This window comes from Equus caballus, chromosome 23 (genome assembly GCF_041296265.1).
Source record: "Equus caballus isolate H_3958 breed thoroughbred chromosome 23, TB-T2T, whole genome shotgun sequence".
Taxonomy (NCBI): Eukaryota; Metazoa; Chordata; class Mammalia; order Perissodactyla; family Equidae; genus Equus; species Equus caballus.
This window is the reverse complement of record NC_091706.1, coordinates 34,585,148-34,606,420: the sequence shown is the minus strand read 5'-3', so window position 1 is coordinate 34,606,420 and position 21,273 is coordinate 34,585,148. Positions and strand designations below refer to the sequence as shown.

Sequence of the window (21,273 nt, the reverse complement as noted above, 5' to 3'; positions counted from 1 at the left end):
CTCCTCTCATCAGCCATGCTGTGGAGGCGTCCCACTTACAAAGTGGAGGAAGATTGGCACAAAGGTTAGCTCAGGGTGAATCTTCCTCACCAAAAAAAAGAAAAGAAAAAACCCCATAATGCAGCTTTCCTTAGTCACTTATACACTATTGTACATTGCAGACCATAGCAATATACATTTTTGTAATAATGTTTAATTTTCAGACTAATATTTAGCCTAGTTAGAATACTCATGGGTTATAGTTTCTATTTATATTTCTCTTCTCCCGACACGGTATGTGTGTAGGGGGAGGTTTAGGGGCTGGCGGAATGATAGTGGAGGTGAATGCATACTTTTGATAGATCCTTCGTGGATATAATATTTGTCTGTGTTTTAAGAAACTGGACTCACCAGGAAACTTCAAATTATAATGTTAATTATGGCAGAGATCTCATGTCACATCCTTGAATACAAATGTTTACTAAATTTTACCTATATGCATATGTAAACACGAACTTAAGAATTCAGAATTAATATGGTAATTATTATTTCTATTGTAGGCTTTAATCAGCCATATGAAATATATGCATTATATTCACAAGAAAAATGGGATCATCTTTCGAAACTTTAATTATAGTTTGCCTCATCTGATAGGCACCCTGCATAAACATGGGGCTAAATATATTGTTATATATTTATAGTTAGTGACAAGTCAGAGGTGTTTGGAGGGAATATATATAATACATTGTGGGAGAGAATTATTGGGATAGTTAATCTTGCTGGTAGGTAACCGTTAATAGGCTGTACTTGATACATAATGATTAAAATCCAATTATATCTTTGCCGTTGTATTAGAGAAAGCTTTGATAGAGAAGAGAGAACACTGCAGATCCTCTAGATTTTGTCACTTGAGTTGAAGGTGAACCGGGGAAATAATGCTTTCTAGTCATCAGTGGGAATTTACTGAAGTCTCCTAGAACCTTTGTTTTTCCCAGGAGGAAATAATCTTCCGAATGTAGCTGCTTGTTTCTGTTGGTTGAGAGGCATTTATCATCAGAGTTTTAAAGGAAGTGTTTCCAGTTCTAGGTTGTGGGGTTTCTTTTATGCCCTATGTAGCAGCGCGCATCTGAGACCCCCCCCCCCCCGGGTGGGTGGAACTCTCGGATGGGGAGGGAGTGTAATGTATGCTGTGAGAGGTGACTGGCCCATTCTCAATCCGTGGAAGACTGTTCCCAAGTATATCTGGCAAAGCAGAATGACATTATTTGAGGAAACTAATTTAGCAAAACTAACCATTTCTCTTTTTGAAAAGAATGAAGGAACTTCCTGGTGAGCTCATTTTTAGAAGCCGAGTTCCTCCCTTACCCTTCTACACTCAGGCTGAATCAATTGCCCTCTTGGCTGTGATTGGTCACTGTGCTCATGCCAGTATTTATTGGAGCCCTTATCACGTCTGCCACATGCCAGTCACTTCCCCTCAGTCACTTCCCATCAGCCGTGAGCCCCTCCCTGGTCTGAGTCATCTTGGTCACCCCAAAACTGACAGGGCACCAAACATGTCCACTAAGTATTTACCATATAGAGCCAACTTGATTTGGGGAAGGCCTGTTGCATAAACTAGTAAGAATTGAAGACCCATTGAGAATTTGGAAGACTGGATTCCTGACATTTATATAGTGAGTGGATGATAGCTTTGTAAGAAAAAAATTGTAGAATTACGTACAGACTATTTCTGTAGCAGCGTATAAGCTGTACTGCTAATCACCTGGGTGACTTTAGCTAAAGCATGGAATTCTGGTTCTCAGTTTCTTTGTAGGAAAGTGAGTAGTTACACTGATGGTCTCTGAAGTCTTCTGCAGTGCTTAAGATTCTAAGTGTTGGGGTATAAAGACTAGAGAACATTCTGAATAATTTCCGTTCATTCTTTTCTTGAATTGCTTCCATGCTCTTTAAACAGCTTTTGTGTTTTTTCTTTCTGTTTTTTTCTTTTAAAAAGAGATCCAGTGGATTCTCTCTGAGAGGCATTTTTCTAAGACAAACTGAGAGCCCAAGAGTGGCTACAGTTGTTTAGTTCATGAAGTGATGGAAAGATCTGTTACTCAGTGCAGCTTAAATAATGTACCAGCACAATGTGTGCTGGATTCTCTTCCTTACTCTGCAGCCCAAGCCAGCAACCGAAACCCTTTGCAGAGCTCCGTGGGAATCACTTTCTCTTTCCTCTTCCTCTCCACCCTTCCCAGTAAAAGCTGCATACTGGGAGCCTCCAACACCCCCTTCTTTTCCCATGGACTTCTCTCCCGGGGACTGCCTTGCCTGTAGCAGCAGCATGGAAGGTAAGGCAGGCCTGTGGTTGGGAGCCCTTTCTGGTTTGTTCTTCGTAAATGCGCTGAAGATGAGCCTCCAGTTACTCTTGCAAGACCTCTTGCTCACTGACTAATGTGAAATCACTCACTGTCATCCGAATTCAGCGTCCCTTCAGGCACATCTGAGGTTTTCCGCGGAACTGCAGGCTGAGTACTTTGCCTCCCTTGGGATGGTCTGTTTAGTGTCTGGGTGAGTTTTAAGAGGGGAGAGAGATTTGTGGCATCCTAGACACCCATTGAAATTTTCCAGAAATGGAACTGGAGACATTTGTGCTTTTCCCTCTGGTGTTACTGTTAGTCTAAAAACAGGCAAGTGGTGGCACGTTGAAATGAAGAGGCACTGAGTTCATTTTGAGATCTGTGGCCTTCTTTCTAGCAGACCCTAAATTCGAATTTTAATCAAAGGTCAGGGAAAAATATTGGGTCTACTTACGCTGCTTAAGCATACAGTTTTTAGATGTCTTTACTGAAGAGTCAGGAAGAGGCAGGAAAGGTAGACTCAATTTACCAAAGAACTGAGGTTAAAAAATTTGCCTGAAACTGAGAAAATTTTTTCCCATAGAAACAGTGTCTGTCCTCCTAAACCTGCTTACTCATAACGATGCTTTTTCTAGGTTATTATTTTTGTGGTGTTTTTACGGAAATACAAAGTATAATTTACATACAATAAAATGCACAGATCTCAAGTGGAGAGCTTGGTAAAGTTTTTTTATTTTGCTAAAACACATATAACAGAAGAGCCACCATTTTAACCATTTTAAAGTGTAGAGTTCAGTGGCATTTCACACATTCACAATGTTGTGCAACCACCACCACTGTCTAGTTCCAGAGCTAATGGACTTTTACAGGAATGCATTCACCTGTGTGATTACCACCTAGGTCAAAAAACAGAACTTTCCATCATTCTAGAAGGTTCTCTCTTGCCACTTCTTCCGACTGTTACCACCCCACCCACAAGGCCGCCTTTCTTCTGACTTCTCTCACCAGGGAATAGTTTTGCTTGACCTTGAGATGATCCATATAAATGAAATAAACATTTTGTGTCTGGCTTCTTTCACTCAACGTTACCTCTGTGAGATTCATCTGTGTCATTATGTGATTCAGTAGTTCTTTCTTTCTTCTTTTTTGGGGAGGAAGATTGGCCCTGAGCTAACATCTGTTGCCAGTCTTCCTCTTTTTTTCTTGAGGAAGATTGTCCTCGAGGTAATGTCTATGCCAGTCTTCCTCTACTTTATGTGGGATGCCACCACAGCGTGACTTGATGAGTGGTGCTAGGTCTGCACCTGGGATCCAAACCTGCGAACCTGGAGCTGCCAAAGCTGAGTGTGCGAACTCGACCACTATGCCCTCAGGCCTGCCCCCAGTAGTTCTTTTTTGTTGCTGAATAGTATTCCATTTATATGAATTTACCGCAGTTTGTTTATCCATTGCATTGATGGATATTTGGCTTCTTGTCAGTTTTGTTTTTGTTTTGTTATTATGAATAAAGCTGCTGTGAAAATCATCTGCACTTTGTTTTATGAACTTATGAACCCATTTTTCTTGTGGAATTTCCTAGAAGTAGAATTGTTGGATTAGGGATATGTTTAACTCTCATTCTGTAACTGTGAAGTCAGATACACCTGGATTCGAATTATTCTGTCCTGCCCCTTCCGTGCTTGACCTTAGCCAATTTACTTTTCCATGTTCACTTTCTTTAGCCGTAAATGGGCATTATATACCCTATCAGTCGGGGTTCAGTGAAGAAAACAGAAGAGCGTCTAGCATTTCAAGGAGAAGGGGATTTAGCGGAGAGAATGAGGTGCCCACAGAGCAGTGGAAAGGCTGGAGAAGTGAAAACCAAAGGCCCACCCCTCCCTTTGAGATTTGCCCCCCAGAAAGCTGGACAGCCGCTGCTCCCGGAGCCAGGACCTACAGAAAGCCCTTCCCTGCACCGCCCCGCACCCCTCCAACCTCTGTCTCCTCAGGGTGGCTGATCTGGTAGGGAACCTGGAGATAGCTGCAAAGCTTAGTCTGGGAAACCCACTTTTTTGCCCAAGGCTGCTGCTATAGGAAAAAGGAAGACAAATGGCATCTGTTTTCCTTCTTTCTTCCAGATCTTAAACACGTGTACCCCATTGGCGCCCTGTTGGCAAGGGAGTCTGGGCTTCCTGGACTCTGGGAGTGAGGGAAGCTGAGTGCCAGCCAACAAGAAATGGCATAGACGCCTCCTGCGGTTGCAGTGGCAACCTAAATGGCCATGGTTATAATTTATCGTCATTGTTGTGATTACTAGGAACACAGTGCTGCTGCAGTCCTCAGACTGATTTCTGTATCACGTGTTCAGAATCGGTCCTGGGACGTGATTGTCCCCTGCTGGACTGTGGATGCTGCCGTGGGACCTGCCTGTCGCGTAGGCATCGTCTCTCTGAAGGGCCTCCATTTCTTCGTCTCCTCCTGTGATTCTAGCTACTTTTCTGTATGCGTGAGCTTGAGAAATGATCATTTTCAAGCCTACAGTTCCAGGTGCCTGAATTCTAAGAGCTGCTGCTTTGATGGATAGCTTTATGAAACTTCCTGAGTGTTTTCTTCTTAAAGTCATTCTAATTTGTTAGTCTTTAATGAAGTAAAAGGTGATTCGTAAATCTGGTTTACGGTGGGCTAAAGAGGACGCTCCTTTTTATCTCCCTCCCTCTTTAACTTCCTTTATCTTTTGACAAATGAAATGGAAAGAGATTAGATTTATATCCTATCTTGTGCCTCACATCTCATGCTGATAGCACGTTCTAGTCCACCAAAACATTTGGCAGTAGTGTCTGTCCTGTTTCTAGCTTATTTTATGAAATATGAGCTGTAATGTATTGCTCTTGAGACGTTTAAAAATCTTGAATCAATTTTGGTAAACTCCTCCCTATAATGATGTTACATGTGGGAAGAACTGTGTATTTCTCACTTTAGACTATCTGTGCATCTTCTCTCATTCAAATAATGTTCCCTATGACCCTGCCCGATTTGACTTCCGAGGGACCTTACTGTTGCTGCTTTGGGGTGGTTCCTAGAAACAGGCCGGCTGAGTGATTTATTGATTAAGGTATTTTAGGCTTAGATCCATAGTGCTGCTTCTCAAAGCTCCTTGCAGACACATTTGAAGCGATAAGGAAAGCAAATATTCCAAGTGCCAAGATAAGCATGACCTGGTAACTTCATTTCAGCCACTGGTTTAGCAGTAAGAGTGAGCTGGCTCTTTGCAGAGCTTGCTTGGAAATACATTGACAGAATCCCCTGTTTTATCTCTTTTTCCCCAGACTTAGCCAGGCGGCCAGGGCTAAGAATGGATGTCCAAACAATTTACAGTGGCTAACACAATGGACAAAGGGTTTCACTGTTCGGAGAGTAGAAAATAGAGCCGATGGGGAGCTTCTTAAGGGCATTGACCTAGTTCACTCCTTTGACAAAAATTATTCGTTTTAAATATTTATGTATTTCTGATCCAGGTGTCTGTAAATATTTCAGCTAGTAGTGTTACAGCCTGAGGAAGGGACGTGTGCTGCTGCTTTGTGTGTATTTTTATAAGGTACAGCCGCTATTTTTATTTGACAATATCCTTTAAAATTAAAAAGAAAGAGTTTTGCCGTGAACTGATATTCCACGAGAGTTAGAGATTAAGAAAGGCAGCTGAAATCGGATCGTCACCCCCCAAGTCCTGAAACCACCTCACATTTGGGAATTGCTTAGTCATCCACGTTTTAAAGATAAAATTCCCCGTGGATCTTTCCTTTACAAGATGTGGGGAAACAGAACTGGGTTAAAAATAAAATTAGTTCAGGCACTGCTAAATTTCCAAGTATCGTGTTTGTGATTTACTTTGTCCAGGAAACATAAATTGGCAGTGTTTCTGCTGTTTGTTACCGCAGAATATTTGCTGTTGGAATGCGCTGCCTCAAAGAATAGCTCTGCCTATTAATAGAACGGGAGCGCAGGGGAGCGCACGTGTCACCCTGGGGGGAAAGCTCCTCTGGCTTAGTAGTAAGCTCCAAGTAACAATTGCATTGTTGTTCTGAGTTGTCTTTGAGTGTGATTGGATGATTAAATATAAATGCTGACCTGATTGGATTACATCCCAGCGATGAACCTTCCTGAGAAAACAGCAGCACTGTATCACTCCCGACGTTTCCCAGACTACTTCTTTTGGCTTTCTATTTGGGATAATGATTTAGGCAGTGCAGTGTCATAGAAACTGGGGTGCTGTCGTGTCTGTCTGTCTTGTCTTCCGTTGGTGTCGTCTTGGATGTACTGGCTCTATTTGTGTAGTCCGCTACATGGAGAGGCCATTATCTTCATGGGAAGCGGCGTAAGCTTTTTGATGGGGATGAGCTGAATCAGAACGAATGCCTGGAAGCAGTGAACTGCAGAAATGTCCTCATCTGATATAACCTCCAGTGCATGTGTTTATCCTTTCAGAAGAGCCGCGTGTTTTCAGGGAGGCCTGGATTCTCCCTAGTGTTGGGAGGGGGGTCGGCTTTAATGTTGGGGGTGGGTGGCAGTTCTCAAGGGCAGCTCTGGTTCTTGCATTCCTAGGCCAGGCGGGGAGTAGTTGCTCAGTAAATGAGGGAAGGTGAAAGGAAGACAATGGAAAAGAGAAATTCCAAAGGACTGCAGTGTGCTCAGCAGGGGTGTGTATTCTCTTCCCTTTCTTACCAGATTCCCCCTTGCCCCCCTCAAAAAAGCACTTTGCGGATGGTTTAGAGACAGTTTGAGCCCGCATCTTTGCAAATTTGGACCAACCCATTTAAAATATGCATCAGTGGCGCTTGTGAAACAGCTCTGAGGCCGTGTCCTGGGTTTCTACAAATACGGGCGTGTTGGGGGCAGGCTCACTCAGCCTCGTTCCCAAGTGTTCAGTAGGTCTCCTGATGTTTGTGTGAAATGCCTGATCACGAGGGAGCCCAGACACAAAGTAAGAGGCGGTCGTTTTTGCTCTGTGGTAAGACTTCTCTTTTCTCCACAGAACCCAGCGAAGAAAGCCCCGTGGTTGACGAGGCGTTAGACCCTTGGTACAGATCTCACCGAGTGCTCCCAACCAGGTGGAGTGAGGTGTTAAAACCCGATTTTATAGGCAGGGAAATTGAGACTCAGAGACGTTAAGTAACTTGCCCAGTGTCACCTAGCTTGTGTGACAGGGAGGGAATTTGAGCCAAGGTCCATTTGACTAATTCAAAACCTCTAGGTTCTTTCAAGTCCACCAGCCTCTGCTTTTCAGAGTCAGATGGCCAGAGAAATAGGGAGAGAAGCTAAAGGCCCTCTGTTGATTTTTAGGAGTTTAAACATTATCATTGGAAGTATACAGAAATTTTCCACTCCGGGGAATCATGAGCAACAATAATATATCAATGTTTTTAAGAGATGTTTTTATTCTTCAGTGACCTATATGTGTCCTTTACTGTGTGAGGCCCCGAAGATTCTAAGATGAGTAAGACACAGCCTTATGGGGAAGTAGATTACATAGACAACCAACTAAAATCTCAATTTTATTATAGAAATATTAAGAGACCATGTCTTGTCAAATGAGAGTCTGCTGTCTTCAAGTCTACAGCCTCTGGTTAAAAATGATGTGTTATCCCCCCCACCCCCACCCTCTACTCCCCAAAACTGGTTGTTAGTGTCAAGAAAAACTTGTGGTTACAAAGCACTCTATTAATAGAGTACTTTTGTCTCTTCTTCACTGCCTCACCGTGTGGCTTTCTTCCCCCAGGACCCGGAATCTCTTCCATAAGGCTGACACCATTTGAAATGTCAATGCTTGGTTCTGAGCTCAGCTGTGACAGTGCTGGGTCTATAATTCTGACCATATTCTAAGTTGAACTTCACGGTGGGCAATGGAGACTTCCAGTGTTTACACCCCTCTTTAAAAAATTTCTTCTAAAGCCTTGGGTTGTGGGTGCTACATCCTTGTCATCTTTTTGTGAGCATCCCAACTTGAGACCAGGAACCAAGGTTTCCACTCCTCTGCGTCCAACACGTTTCTTCACACAGTGTCTTGTGTGAAGACCGACACATGTAGTTAATTATCTGCTTTGAGTATTATCGGAAGCAAGATTTTGTTCCCAGGCCAGCTTGCCCTGTACTATGTGATTGGAAATTGTGAACAAGGTCAGATTTTAGTTTAGGTAAAATATAACCAGAGAACTTGCGTTGCTACCAAAACCAAGCGGAGTTCACTTCGAATTGACCTAACTTTTGGATTATGTACCCAATAAGAACATACCCCTGTCAATTAAAAAAAAGAAGAGAAAAGAAGGAGACAAGCAAACAAAACAGGATTATCCCCAAACAGTGCCTGGATGCTAAGACAGCCCTAAGGCTTGTTGAGGATAGAAGTGAAAAATGAGATGAAGGAAAGCAAGAGTCAAGGAGCCTGTGCACGTCCCTCGGTCCTGGGGCGAGCACCCCGCAGGTAAAGACTATGTCTTGGTAAACAGACACCTGCTTGTCAGGCAGGGTCGGCAAACTACTACCAACAGCCTGTTTGTTTTTCTCCCTACCAGCTAAGACTTGTTCTTACCTTTTTAAATGGTTACATTTTAAATGATTCTATAAGTATCTATAGAATATCCTCACCCACAAGGTCTAAAATACGTCCTCCATGGCCATATGAGACCATGCTCGCTCCCCCTGGTTTAGAACACCTAGAGGCAGTGTGCTTGGTTTCTGGCCTGTTCTGCCTTCTGGGAATAGATATGTCAGGATGTTGACTTGTGAAAGATTCTGGCTTCATGAGGATGCTCTTGTCCAAGATCCCTTGGCTGTAGGAAAGCAAAAGAGAGAAGGGGTTGGTCCTGAGCCCCAAAGGGCTGGTTTGCCTCTGGCTTTGGTCGAGGAAGGTGACTGATAACAGGGCCAGTTGTGGAGTTAGGAGTATAGACTTCCTCCAGGGTGAGCAGTAACATGGGTACAAGAAGATGTGGGAAAGTATGCTTCAAAGCGCACGTTTTGTTTTTAGGGTGTAGAAAGGCCATAAAACTGACATGTCTCTCTATGATAAAACGTTTCTGTCTGGATTGTAGATACTCTTATTTCCTTGCATTTCCAGTTTGGGGATGGGTACTGTTTGCTGTGTTTATAAGTTGTTGACCGTTTCAGTTCCAAACAATGCATTCTGTCCTGTCAGGGAAAACTTCAGAGCTCGAATAAAACCGCCTTCATGGGTTCAAAGCCTTGAGGAGATGTAGCGAGGAAGAGGAATTAATGAGGAAGAGGAATTAATGACGTTCCTCTGGCTCTGGGGGTTTGGAAAGGCTTTGGCTAATCGACATATCAGTGACTGATGCCCCAGCTCAAAACGCATACTATCTCAGGCCTTTCTGCATCCCCAAAACAAGCCTCCTTTGAGGGTAGGGCCTGGGTTCTATGTGATGGACCTTTGTTTTCAAAGCCTGATGCAGAGTGGATACTTAACTGTTGAATGACTGAATGCAATCTATTTTTAAAATCTTTCCTTAAACTTAGACCACATTACCCTCTTTTAGAGTGGGGCTTTTCTTTTTTTTTTTTTTTTTTTGAGGAAGATGAGCCCTGAGCTAATGTCTGCTGCCAATCCTCCTCTTTTTGCTGAGGAAGACTGGCCCTGAGCTAACATCCGTGCCCACTTTCCTGTATTTTGTATGTGGGATCGGCTTGATGAGCAGTGCGTAGGTCTGCGCCCGGGATCCGAACTGGTGAACCCTGGGCCACCGAAGCTGAGTGCACGATCTTAACTGCTACCCCACTGGGCCGGCCCCTAGAGTGAGGCTTATTTAATATGAGAAACATCCTTCCTTTGTGTGGTACTTTACAGTTTGTAAAAACTTCCACATAAAATTCTCGCTTCATCTCCCAAGAACCCTGTGCGCTGGGTATTATCACCCGAGATGTTCAGAGAACTTAGAGTTTATACAGCTAGTTAGTGATAAATCAGGGACTTGAGCCACTGACAAACTGGGAAGGTTGGAGAGAGAGTGTTGTGTTCTTGTCTGGCTCCCACCCTCAACCCCCGAGGGGAAACCCAAGCCCGAGTCATCGGCAAATGCAGGGGAGGTCCTTACCTGAATTTTCTTCGGTGGACAGGTTTGGGGGCTTGTTGCTCTCCTTCAGATGAACACTCTTGACGGTGCCCAGTGGCTTCCCTGGGTCCTTTGACGTTTCCTAGTGTGTGCGTCCGTTTCTCAGAAAGCCTAGGACACATTTCTGAGGCGTGTCCTGATACCAGTTCCTTACCCGCTCCTCAGTAGCAGACTGCAGAGGTGTCTTTGGAACCTGCCTTAGAAACGATACTTTACTTTGGTCTTTCCTCACAGGCGAAGGGGATCTTGACGGGTGCCTAAACCCTTGGCCTCAGCTGCCCTGAGGAAACCATTACTGCAGGCGGACTTCAGGGCCCGGCCTCCCTTTCTTCCTTCTTCCCGCCTCCTGTATGCAACAACTTGCTGGGGCTGCCGACCTAGGCTTGCATTTCTCCCCTGCTTCTCAGTAAAGTGAGGAATTTAGACTCAGATAAAAATACACGCCCACTTGTGCCATCGACCTGCCTCAGACTTCTTCTTATTTTCCTCATAGGTGGGGACCAAGATCCTTCCTGAGACCAGGGTCCCCCATCTGCCTCCTCTCTGTGCCCCAGCTGTGGGGGTCTCCTGCCTGTCCTTCCTCAGGGGGCCGCATACCCTGCTTCCGCAGGGTCACTAAGAGGGAGAGCCTTCCCTCGTCTGCCTGGAGAGGCCAGTCCTCCTCTAGACCTTGCTGTGCTTTCCCTCGTGGCGCACGTCACAGTTTTCATTCTGCAGTTGCTGACTGACCCTTGATTTAGGGCCGACCGCGTTAGCCGTGAGCTCCAGGAGGGCAGGACCGTGTTTAGTAGCCTCACCATTTAATCTCTAGTGCTCAGTACAGAGCCTGGCACGAAAGAGGTGCTTAATAAATGTTTATTGAAGGAAGCAACGATGGAGCCCACCTTCTGCGTGAAACTTCAACTCCTGTAGCTCTTTCTCCTTGAAATTCTATTCCTCCATACCAGTTAGGGAGCGATGAACAGTAGAAAGTGCTGTCTTCTCCTTTCCGGATGGCTTAAATTCCTTCGGCGATCCCGTGGCACCCAGAGCAGGGTCGGAAACTGTGGGTGTTGATTGATTGTAATAACACTTTTGTGTTTTTTTAATGTTAATGAGCAACAACTAAAGGTGCAATTTTCCACTTTTGGTTTCCCCCCTGCTATTTGCACATTTACCTGGCCTCTTACAAAAGCCATAATGGCAGGCTTTTATTGTCATTATTAAAGTCCATTTCTAATTTCCTCTAAATTACGTTTTGAAATTTTAAATTTAAAGGGAAACTGGTGTCTCTCCCTTTTTATTTCTGCGTCATTGCGCCACCTAGTGGATTATAGGTGTGTTACTATGCCGTGGCCTTTGCTGGTTTCCTGATAATCAGCATAGTCCACAAAAGGAACATGATGGGTACCTTTTTATGCTTTAAGATCACACACAGTTTCTGCCAAAAATTTACGTTACTAGGCAAAAATGGATTTTTTTTGAGAGAAGCTCAACGTTATTTAATTCAGAATTAAAAAAAAAATGTTGACCCATATCTGAAATTTCCCATTTCACCAATAAAGGAAAACAATGTGTGTGTGGAGGGGAGAGTGTCCTACACATTTTTTTATGGACTGTCAGTTTAACTCAGTTTATTTAATAATGGCACACAAGATACTAGATCAAAGAATGAAGTCTTTTTTTAAGTTTGGAAATAAGCTGGTTTCGAACATCTGAACTTTTTCTTTCTTTCAATTTTGTCAGGAGAAAAAAAATTAGGAGAAGCCTAACTCTTTTGGTATAACTTGCTTCAATTTCATCTACTTCTCTGTTTTATTATTAAGTCGAAGTCATTAGTAAGGCTCCTTGATTTGCATTTTTCTTATTTTTAACGGCCTGGCTCGGGTTCCCACATTTCATACGTTTCATCGGTGTGGGAGGTAGATGCAGGAGACCTCACCTTTCCCCTTCTTGTCTCTGGTCTTTGCCGCCCCCTCCCCTTAATGGAGTGTGTTCTAGTAGGACCGAGCCACTGTGCAGACCGAGGAGTTCTTTGTTTTTCTCCGTTGATTCCCTGAGACGCAGTGGACACTTGTGCTAAATGCACCATACAAGTACACCTTCTATTATCAAGTTGATATTTTAAATACGTATAAATATATAACAACAAATGCTTATGCAGTACAAGCCCTAAATTGTAAGTTTTTTAATCGCATCCATACATTAATGGTTTAATTTAAAGTTTTTGTGTCTCTTACTGAGAGCTGGTTAAATTAGTGTTTTCAAAGTGTCATTTGCTAAGCGTTATTGACGTGTCTACAAAAGGCGTTCAGTCTTTTCTTTTTCCCCCACAATCTTTTTTTCTTGCAGGGAAGTTTTTAAAAGATTACCAAAAGGATGCTTAAAAGTATGAAAACAAGTACTGTTTTTGTAAATAAATAGTATTTTGTAAATAAATGGTATTTTTTTCTCCTCAAAATGGCGTTTGAAAAATATGGCATTTGACTCATGTTGCTGCAGCACTGTAGATGGCTAGAACTTCTTTTCAAAGAAGAGTCAGTACACATGAAGAGGCTTAGAGATGTTGATGCTCTTTAATTCAGAAATACTACAGAATATGGGGGGAGTGCTTCAGATACAACTACATTTGCCATAGTATTAGTTACGGTAGCCAGAAATTGCAAACAGCTTAAATGACTGCTATGAATATAGTTAATAAATTGTCTACTAAATGTGGCTATTTACAAATTTAATTTAATTAAAATTATGTAAATATTCAGTTCCTTTGTTGCAGTAGCCACATTTCAAGTGCTCAGTAGCCGCATGTGGCTAAGGGGCTACCATACTGGACAGCGCAGCCACAGGACATTGTCATCGTGGCGCAAAGTTCTGTTGGAGAGCTCTGCTGGTCCAGCGCCTCTCCGTGTCAATGTGCCTACCAGTCACGTGCGGGCTCTTGTTAAAATGCATGTTCTCATCCACAGGTCCAGAGGAGGGCTTGAAATTCTGCGTTTCTGACAGGCTCCCAGGTGGTGACAATACGGTACCTAAAGATGAGATTCTTCAAGGTCCTGCGTTTCTTCCCTGGTTATGATAGGAAAGGCGTGGCTTTGAGACTTAGGACTCTGTGTGTAGGCTCACTGGCTTTCTGGGGATTAGCCAGGAAGATCGATATGTGGCGGAAGCATCGTGTCACTCTTTCCCGTGTGAGCCATCCTCTGATGGTGCCCTGGGTCTTCGAGGCATCGTTTACCTTGTGTGTTCCATCACGGCCAACCCTGCTGGCAGGATTTAGCTGAGCACTCTAATAATTGGTTTTCTAACCTGCCTTTTGATAAAGCAGTTTATAATTTTATTTATCTTGGTACCTATCGTGGGGTGGTAGTTTGTTGGTATGTTTGTTTTTATAAAGTGAAGCTGTGTCTGATTGTTATGGGCTTAGTCAGATTTAAAATCATAGGGTAGACAGGGTTGTGTCTGTTTTGCCAAATTAGCACCTTTCTGTTCAGCTTATTAATGGCTTCTTTGTAATTGCAAATAAGAATGGTCTGTTTAAATGATAATTATACTTTATAGCTTAGTGTACCAGAACTATGAACATTGAAGTCTTAAATGTAATTATCTGCTGATGTGTTTTTTTTTGCCTCATATTTTATTAAAATTGGAATCATGCAGATCTGGATTCAGAACATGACCAGCCACCTACTAGCTGGGGGGCTGTGTGCAACTTCCTTAATATCTCAGGTCATATATGTATATATTTTTTTAAGACTAATTTTTTCAGAGCAGTTTAAGGTTCACAGCAAAATTGAGGGGAAGGTGCAGAGATTTTCCATATATTCCTTGTGCCCACAGGTGCACAGCCTCCTCCATTATCAACATCACCTCCCAGAGCAGCACATTTGTTGCAGTTGATAAATCTACACTGACACATCATCATCACCCAAAGTTCGTAGTTCACCTTAGGGTTCACTCTGTGTTGTACATTCCAGGGGTTTGGACAAATGGATAATGACATATCTCCATCTTTATAGTATCATACAGAATATTTTCACTGCCCAAAAAATCCTCTGTGCTCTGCCTCTTGGTCCCTTCCTCCCTCTTCCCCTGGCAACCACTGATCTTTTTCTTGTCTCCCCAGTTTTGTCTTTTCCAGAATGTCGTATAGTTAGAATCATACGCTATGTAGCCTTTTCAGATTGGCTTCATTTACTTAGTGGTATTGCATTTAACTTTCCTCCCTGTCTTTTCCTGGTCTGATGGCTCATTTCTTTCTAGTGCTAAATAACATTCCATGATCTGTATGCACTACAGTTTATCCATTCACCTACTGAAGGACGTTTTCGTTATGTCCAAATTTTGGCATTTATGAATAAAGCTGCCATACGCATTTGTGTGCAGATTTTTGTGTGGACCCAAGTTTCCACCTACTTTGGGTAGATTCCAAAGAACGCGATTGCTGGATTGTGTGCTAAGAGTACGTTTAGTTTTTTTGAGAACCCACCACACTGTCTTCCAAATCAGCTGTACCATTTTGCACTCTCACCAGCAAGGGAAAGTTCTCCACATCCTTGCCCACATTTAGTGGTGTCCTTGTCGCAGATTTTGGCTGATCTAATAGGTCTGTAGTGGTGTCTCATTGTTATTTTAATTTGCATTTAGCTGATGAGATGTGATGTGGAGCATCTTTTCGTATGCTTATTTCCCATCTATATGCCTTTTTTGGTGAGGTGTCTGTTAGGGTCTTTGGCCTGGTTTTTTTATTCAGTAGTTTTCTTATTGTTGATTTTTAAGAGTTCTTTCTGTATTTTGAATAACAGTCCTTTATCAAAAGATGTGTCTTTTGCAAATACTCTCTCCCAGTCTGTGGTTTGTCTTCTCATTCTCTTGACTTTGTCTTTCATACAGCCGAAGTTTGTCATTTTAGTCAAGTCTGGTTTATTAGTTCTTTGTTTCGTGGATCATCAGGCCTTAGGTTTTCGTATGTAAAAAAGGGAGGAATTGGATAGGGTTTTTGGGAGGAATAATGGTCACAGCACTTAGCCTGGTGTCTGGCATGTTGTGATGTTCAGTCAGTGATGGTGTATTTCAGGCCCCCTGGTTTGCACATGTGTTCATGAAGGCGCAGCCATTAGGGAGCTTAAACCTAACTGGCTACTGAAAGAGCCAGAAATAAAATCTGACCCAATTCCCTTCCTCCACCCTCTTCTTACCAGTCCTTGCAGAAGAGTCACTGAGTCAGGTCAACTGAACCCAGGCCAACTACTTGAAAATGACCATCATGCTTATTAAGATGCTCTGAGTTGTCTGAGTGATTGCATCCATTGCTAGTCTGGGGCCCAAGTACCGACAGCTGTGGAATTTTTTTGGTTTGAAGGCCAGGGACCAGTCCCAGGTAGCTTTTGAAAGCCGCGATGGGTGCACTGTGGGAGAGGCAGTGTTCTTCAATGCAAAGGATATAGACTTTGTAGCCACACTGACCTGGGTTAGAGTCTGTCCTCTGCCACCTTTTACTTGTATGACCTCGAGCAAGTTACTCTACTTTTCTGACTTCAGTCGTCTTTTCTGTCAAATGAGTCTAACAATTTTGGTATATTGATAATAGCTGAAAATGCCGGAGCATTTCCTCTGTGTCAGGCACTACCCTGAGTTCTGTATGTGTGTTGTCTGATTAAATTCTCACAACTCTGGAGAGGTGGGTCTTGTTACTGCCCCAGCTTTATGGATGGGGGAAACTGAGGCAAGGAGCAGTTAAGTAACTTGCCTAAGGTAAGTGACGGAGCAAGGATTGTAATCCCTGCTTTCTCACTACAGACGCGTTCTTTTTTTTTTCTCAAACAGCTTTGCTGAGATATAATTCACATACCATACAATAAAAGTGTACAATTCTGTGGTTTTTAGTTTATGCAGAGTTGTATGTACAGCCATCACCCTATCTATTTTAGAATGTCATCATCACCCTGAAAGGAAACCCCAAACCCATCAGCAGTCCCTCCCCGTTTACCCCTAAACTCCCCTATCCCCAGGCAACCACTCATCTGCTTTGGGTCTCTGTGGATTTGGCTCATCCGGACATTTTACAAAAATTAAATCATACAATATTTGTCCTTTTACATCTGGCTTCTTTTAGTTAAAATGTTTTCAAGATTCATCCATGTCGTAGCATGTATTAGTACTTCATTCCTCTTTATGGCTGAATAATAAATAGTCCACTGTATGGACATACCACATTTTGTTTACCCAATTATCAACTGATGGACATTTGGGTTGTTTCCACTGTTTTGCTCTTGTAGATAATGCTGCTGTGAACATTTGTGTACAAGTTTTTGTTTGGGCGTATATTTTTCATTCTCTTGGGTTCCATGATGCATTTTTAATTACTATACTTACTCTGCTCTTCTGGGAGAAGGAAAACAGGCAGTTCTTACTTGGGAGAGGTCACTTTACTTTGCTGCTAATTAATTTACCAGCATTGCCTCATTCATTTCTCTCAGCAATTATAATGGGCTGGGGATTGTGAGTCCCATTTTACAGATGAGGCAACTGAGCCTCACCAAGTGAACTGCTCTAAGTCACAGAGCTCGGAGCATGTGTAGGGAGCTGAGCTTGGACCCAGGTGTGTGTGATGGGCTACAGAGCTCTTACCTTCATGTTGTATGGCCTCCATTCTCAGGGTATTTATGGCCACCTCACCTCCCACTTGAAGGTTTACTGGCCTGGATTTCAGAGAATGCTTTCGCGGGACTTTCCCTTCTTTCACCCTGTGAAATAGATGATCATATCCTTGTTTGTACCAAGTGGCACTGGAATTGCTTGGGTGCCCAAGGTCATGGGTAAGTTGGAGAGTCAGAGTCTTGGCTGGAAGTGTCTTCTTGGAGTCTGGGCTCATTGCTCCTTATATTTCAGCACAACTGCTTTCAAAACAACAGAGCGTGCCTCCAGGCTTACTGTCATCCTCCGCCAGTTCCTCATTGCTTACTTAAATGTTCACTGAAAATTTTCCCTTAGGTAAATAAAAGGCGATGTGGTTAAAAACTCAGTAACTCTGGTACCCTTCAGCGGTAGGTCTGGAATCTAATCATATGAATTCCGATGACCTATCAGAAACCCATCTTTAAACTTCTATATTTAGGTTTTTTTCTTACCTCTGGTCAGACGCTGGCTGTGTTTGTTGTGAGGTGTGTGCTGTGAGCACACTGTGCCCACGGGTCTAATTGTTGCCTGTCAGCACTCGCCTCCCTGAGTTGTGAAGGGAGGGTCAGGAGCTGGGGATAGCATTGTGATTGTATTGGAAAGTGAAATACTGTGGAGTAAACTATGAAAGACTTTTATTGGTAAACCAGAAATTACATAAGGGGTTGTTTAATTCTCTGCTGACTAGTTTACTGCTACCAGGAAGGATTTACCTTTGAAGAGACCACAGGCAAGGCCTCAAAGCCAAGGAACTTAGTTTATAAATTTAAAAATTACTCATTTTAGGAAGAGGGAGAGTGGAGCTCATTTTCTGTCTTCTCTGGGAAAAAGCAGTTCCTGTTTATTTATTTGATGGGTGTCTCAGAATTATGTCCAGTGAGCAGAATTTTGACTAAATCCTTCACAACCATTAAAATAAGACCGATTTCATGGGGGGAGAGGAGGAGACCACAGAAGCCCCATTCTCGGCTCAAACCATAGCCTGCCCATCCTAAGGTTGGCTGGCTATTTATACTCTCTCTTTCCAAGGATTTGAGATGCCTTCTAGAATGACATAGTGGACACACCATAAAAATATCAGAGGAATTCTGATGCAGAAAACCATTGACCCATTATAGTGGGGTGATGTTCTCCTAAGGTTTGTCAGCTTAAAAGCAAATTCACCTGTTATTTTACCCCCAAAATGAGTTTATTCAGGAATAGCCTAAAGAATTTCAGTTGGGGATGTGCGTGCTATAGCGAACCACAGGCAAATCTGGAAAACAAGGGAGGGGAGCTGCTTTTGTAGAGGAAACGGGGGAGTGGGAGGGGCTGTCCTAAAGGAAAGTCCATTGGGAGAAAGTAACAGCTCGGGGTGGAAATGGCTTCTCATTGGCTGAGCTGTGGTGTTTCTCATTGGCTGAGCTGTTGCCAGGTGGAGAGAGAAATCTTCCTTCAGTCGTAAAGTAGTTTTACTTCCTGTGGAAGATGAAGATGCAGGCGTCCCTCTCTTCCTGTTTGGTGTGATTGACGATGAATGACAGGGCATGAGAGCTCTCCCTGCAGATCTTGCCCACTCCAATTTAGTTAAGGTTTCTTTTATTAATGTCCACAGGTTTCACATCTGCAGTTTGGAGCCTCTTGGAAACTTTGATGATTTCTATTTGGACTCCTGTAGTCTTTCTTACTTTCTTCCTCCCGCCTTTCCTTTCTCCTTCCTTTCCTTCCTTTCAGCTACCCACATAACACTTACTAAGGGCTTAGTGTGTGCAAAGCACACATCACATTCTGCTTGTGAAAAAGGGGTTCAGTCTGGAGCCGGGCACCATCTTCACCTCTCTGTCTGGTGGTGATTAGCTGGGTAAACTCTCTGGCCTCAGCTTTCCTATCTGTGGAATGGGGGGCAGTCAAGGCCTGCTCACAGAGTTGTGGGCCTTCAGTGAAAAACTGTATACATAGCCCTGGTGCGGAGCTCTGCTGAATGTTAATGACTTCCTTCCTTTCCAGTTCTCATTTTGTCTCCTATTTCCAGGGAGGGTATGGGTTTTAAGACCCCCAAGCTGCAGATTAAGTTGTTTCCGCACTTGTTTCCATGCTGAGATTGTAGAATCCTGTGTGTGTTGTTAAGCACTTTACTGCCCAGCCGCACTGAGGACTTTCAGTGACTTGAACACACCTTGCAGGTTATCCCTCCTGCTCTGCTATGCTGGTCCATCTTCCTACAATGTTCCCCGACCTGGCAAGTCAGCCAGCCTTCAGCACCGAGCTCCTGTAGAACTCTGAGTGGCAGAGAGGGCCTTCCTGTAGTCGGGCACACCTCCCCGCACCCCAGACCTCCCATCCCCAGTGAATAACTCCCACTTACGCCATCACTTTCACGCAGTATGTACTTGCCATTACCTTGTGGCTCATCTTGTTCCAGCCCCACACTGCCTTTTTTCTTTCATGAAATAAGAAGCTTGGTTCTCACCTCAGGGCCTTTGCATTTGCTCTTCCCTCTCCTTGGAGAGCTGTTCAGATTTTCCTGGGATTAGTTCTTTCCAGTGTCACAGCCCATGGCACTTATTGCTACCTGCGATTATAATATCTCTTTACTTGTTTATTGTTTGTTTCCTCTATTAAAATCCTCCCCGTGAGGGAAGGACTTTGGCTTGTACCCCTGCAGCATCTAAAACGGTGTCTGGCAAGTCGTAGGTATCGGGGAATATGTGTTGAATGCATGAACCTTGTACATTTGTCTGCTGTTGTAGTTGCACTGAGTACGGATAATTGTTTATGTGGCCCACTTCCCACTGGCCTGTGACTGCTTAGGGTCATGACTTAGGGTCATTCGTCTTCAATTTACAGGGCTAGGTGTCTAGTTGCTGCTCGGTAAGTATTTTCTGAATATGTGACTGTGGAGGTTAGGAATCTTTGAGGAGGTAAATCGCTAAACTCTTGAGATCTTCTCATGGAGGTAGCTGTCCACCACAAAACGTCCCTTTGACGTCCTGGCAGAACAGCTGCTGGTTGGCACGGGCTGCGGTGGTTCTGCTGGCCATGCCCTCTGGCCCCTCCCCGTTTCTTTTTCAGGGTCTTTGCCCTGTGCTGTTCCTCGGGTCCTGCACAACCCCCTCCACATTCTTCAGGCTTCATCTCTGTCTCCCTTGCTTGTGGAAACAGCCCCCGCTCCCCACTCACCCAACTGGATCAGGTGCTGGGTCTTGCCAAACTTCCTGAGGGCAGTGCTGTATCTGTTTTGACTTTCATTTGATCCTCAGCGCCTAGCGCATTGCACTTGGTAAACATTTGTTGAGTGAATGAGTAAAGAACTAGTAATAGCACACTCATGTTCATAGCAGCGTTATTCACAGTATCCAAGAGGTGAAAGCAGCCCAGGTGTCCATCGAGGATGAACGGGTAAACAAAATGTTGTATATGCCTATGGGGGAATATTATTCAGCCTTAAAAAGGAAGGAAATTCTGACACACGTTACCAGGATGAAACTTGAGGACATTATGCTAAGTGAAATAGCCAGTCCCAAATAGACACATGTGATTCCACTTTGGTGAGGTATCTAGAGCGCTCAGATGCATAGAAAGTACAACAGTGGTTACCAGGGGCTGGGGGAGGCAGAGATGGGGAGTTGTTTGATGCGTGCAGATTTTCAGGGTGTACATTTTGCAGGACAAGAGTCTTGAAGATTGGTTGTGCAACAATGTGAATGTACTTAACACTACTGAACTATACACTTAGAAATGATTAAGTTGGTACGTTTAATGTTATTTGGTTTTTAGCACAGTTACGAAGAAGAATTAGGGCAGAAACTGATTCTGGAAATCACTGTACAAGAATCTGGAATCCTTAAATTATAGGACACCTGTGACTTCTGGGCAGTATGCATAAATTTAGGGGCAAGAAGTATTTATTTCCTCACCAGGGAGACCCAGATATTTTCTTAAGGACTGTCAGAGTCAAGGAATGGGCTGGCTTGAGCCCCTCCACACCTCCCAGAATTCCTGTACTTCTTGCCCCTGGGGCCCCATGAGCCAAGGAGCCGGGCCCTAGCCCCGCTGGTGTGCAGGGACCCTGCCCAAGTCTGCACGGCCCGGACTACTTAGCTCCAAGGTTCCTCCTTCAGTCGGCTCTTTTGTCCTTTCTCCTCTCCTGGGTGTAAGGTCTGAAACAAACTTTCATTCACCTCCCATCTTGTTTTGCTGTTCCAGCACTTACGAAGAAC

General features: G+C 43.7%; 1 protein-coding gene across 22 annotated transcripts in view; it reads left to right on the top strand.

Annotated features, from left to right (window-relative positions):
* Positions 1-21,273, top strand: part of TJP2 (tight junction protein 2) — a 115,762-nt gene that overhangs the window by 51,576 nt on the left and 42,913 nt on the right. For 2 of the 22 annotated variants that reach the window (XM_070248667.1, XM_070248654.1), the window contains exon 1: positions 4,705-4,847. The exons of 19 other annotated variants lie outside the window; for them this stretch is intronic. The gene's annotated coding sequence lies outside the window, so the exon portion shown is untranslated. Of the gene's footprint in view, positions 1-4,608; positions 4,848-21,273 lie in introns of those variants that run through there. One more of the 22 variants, XM_070248661.1, reaches the window with a different exon arrangement.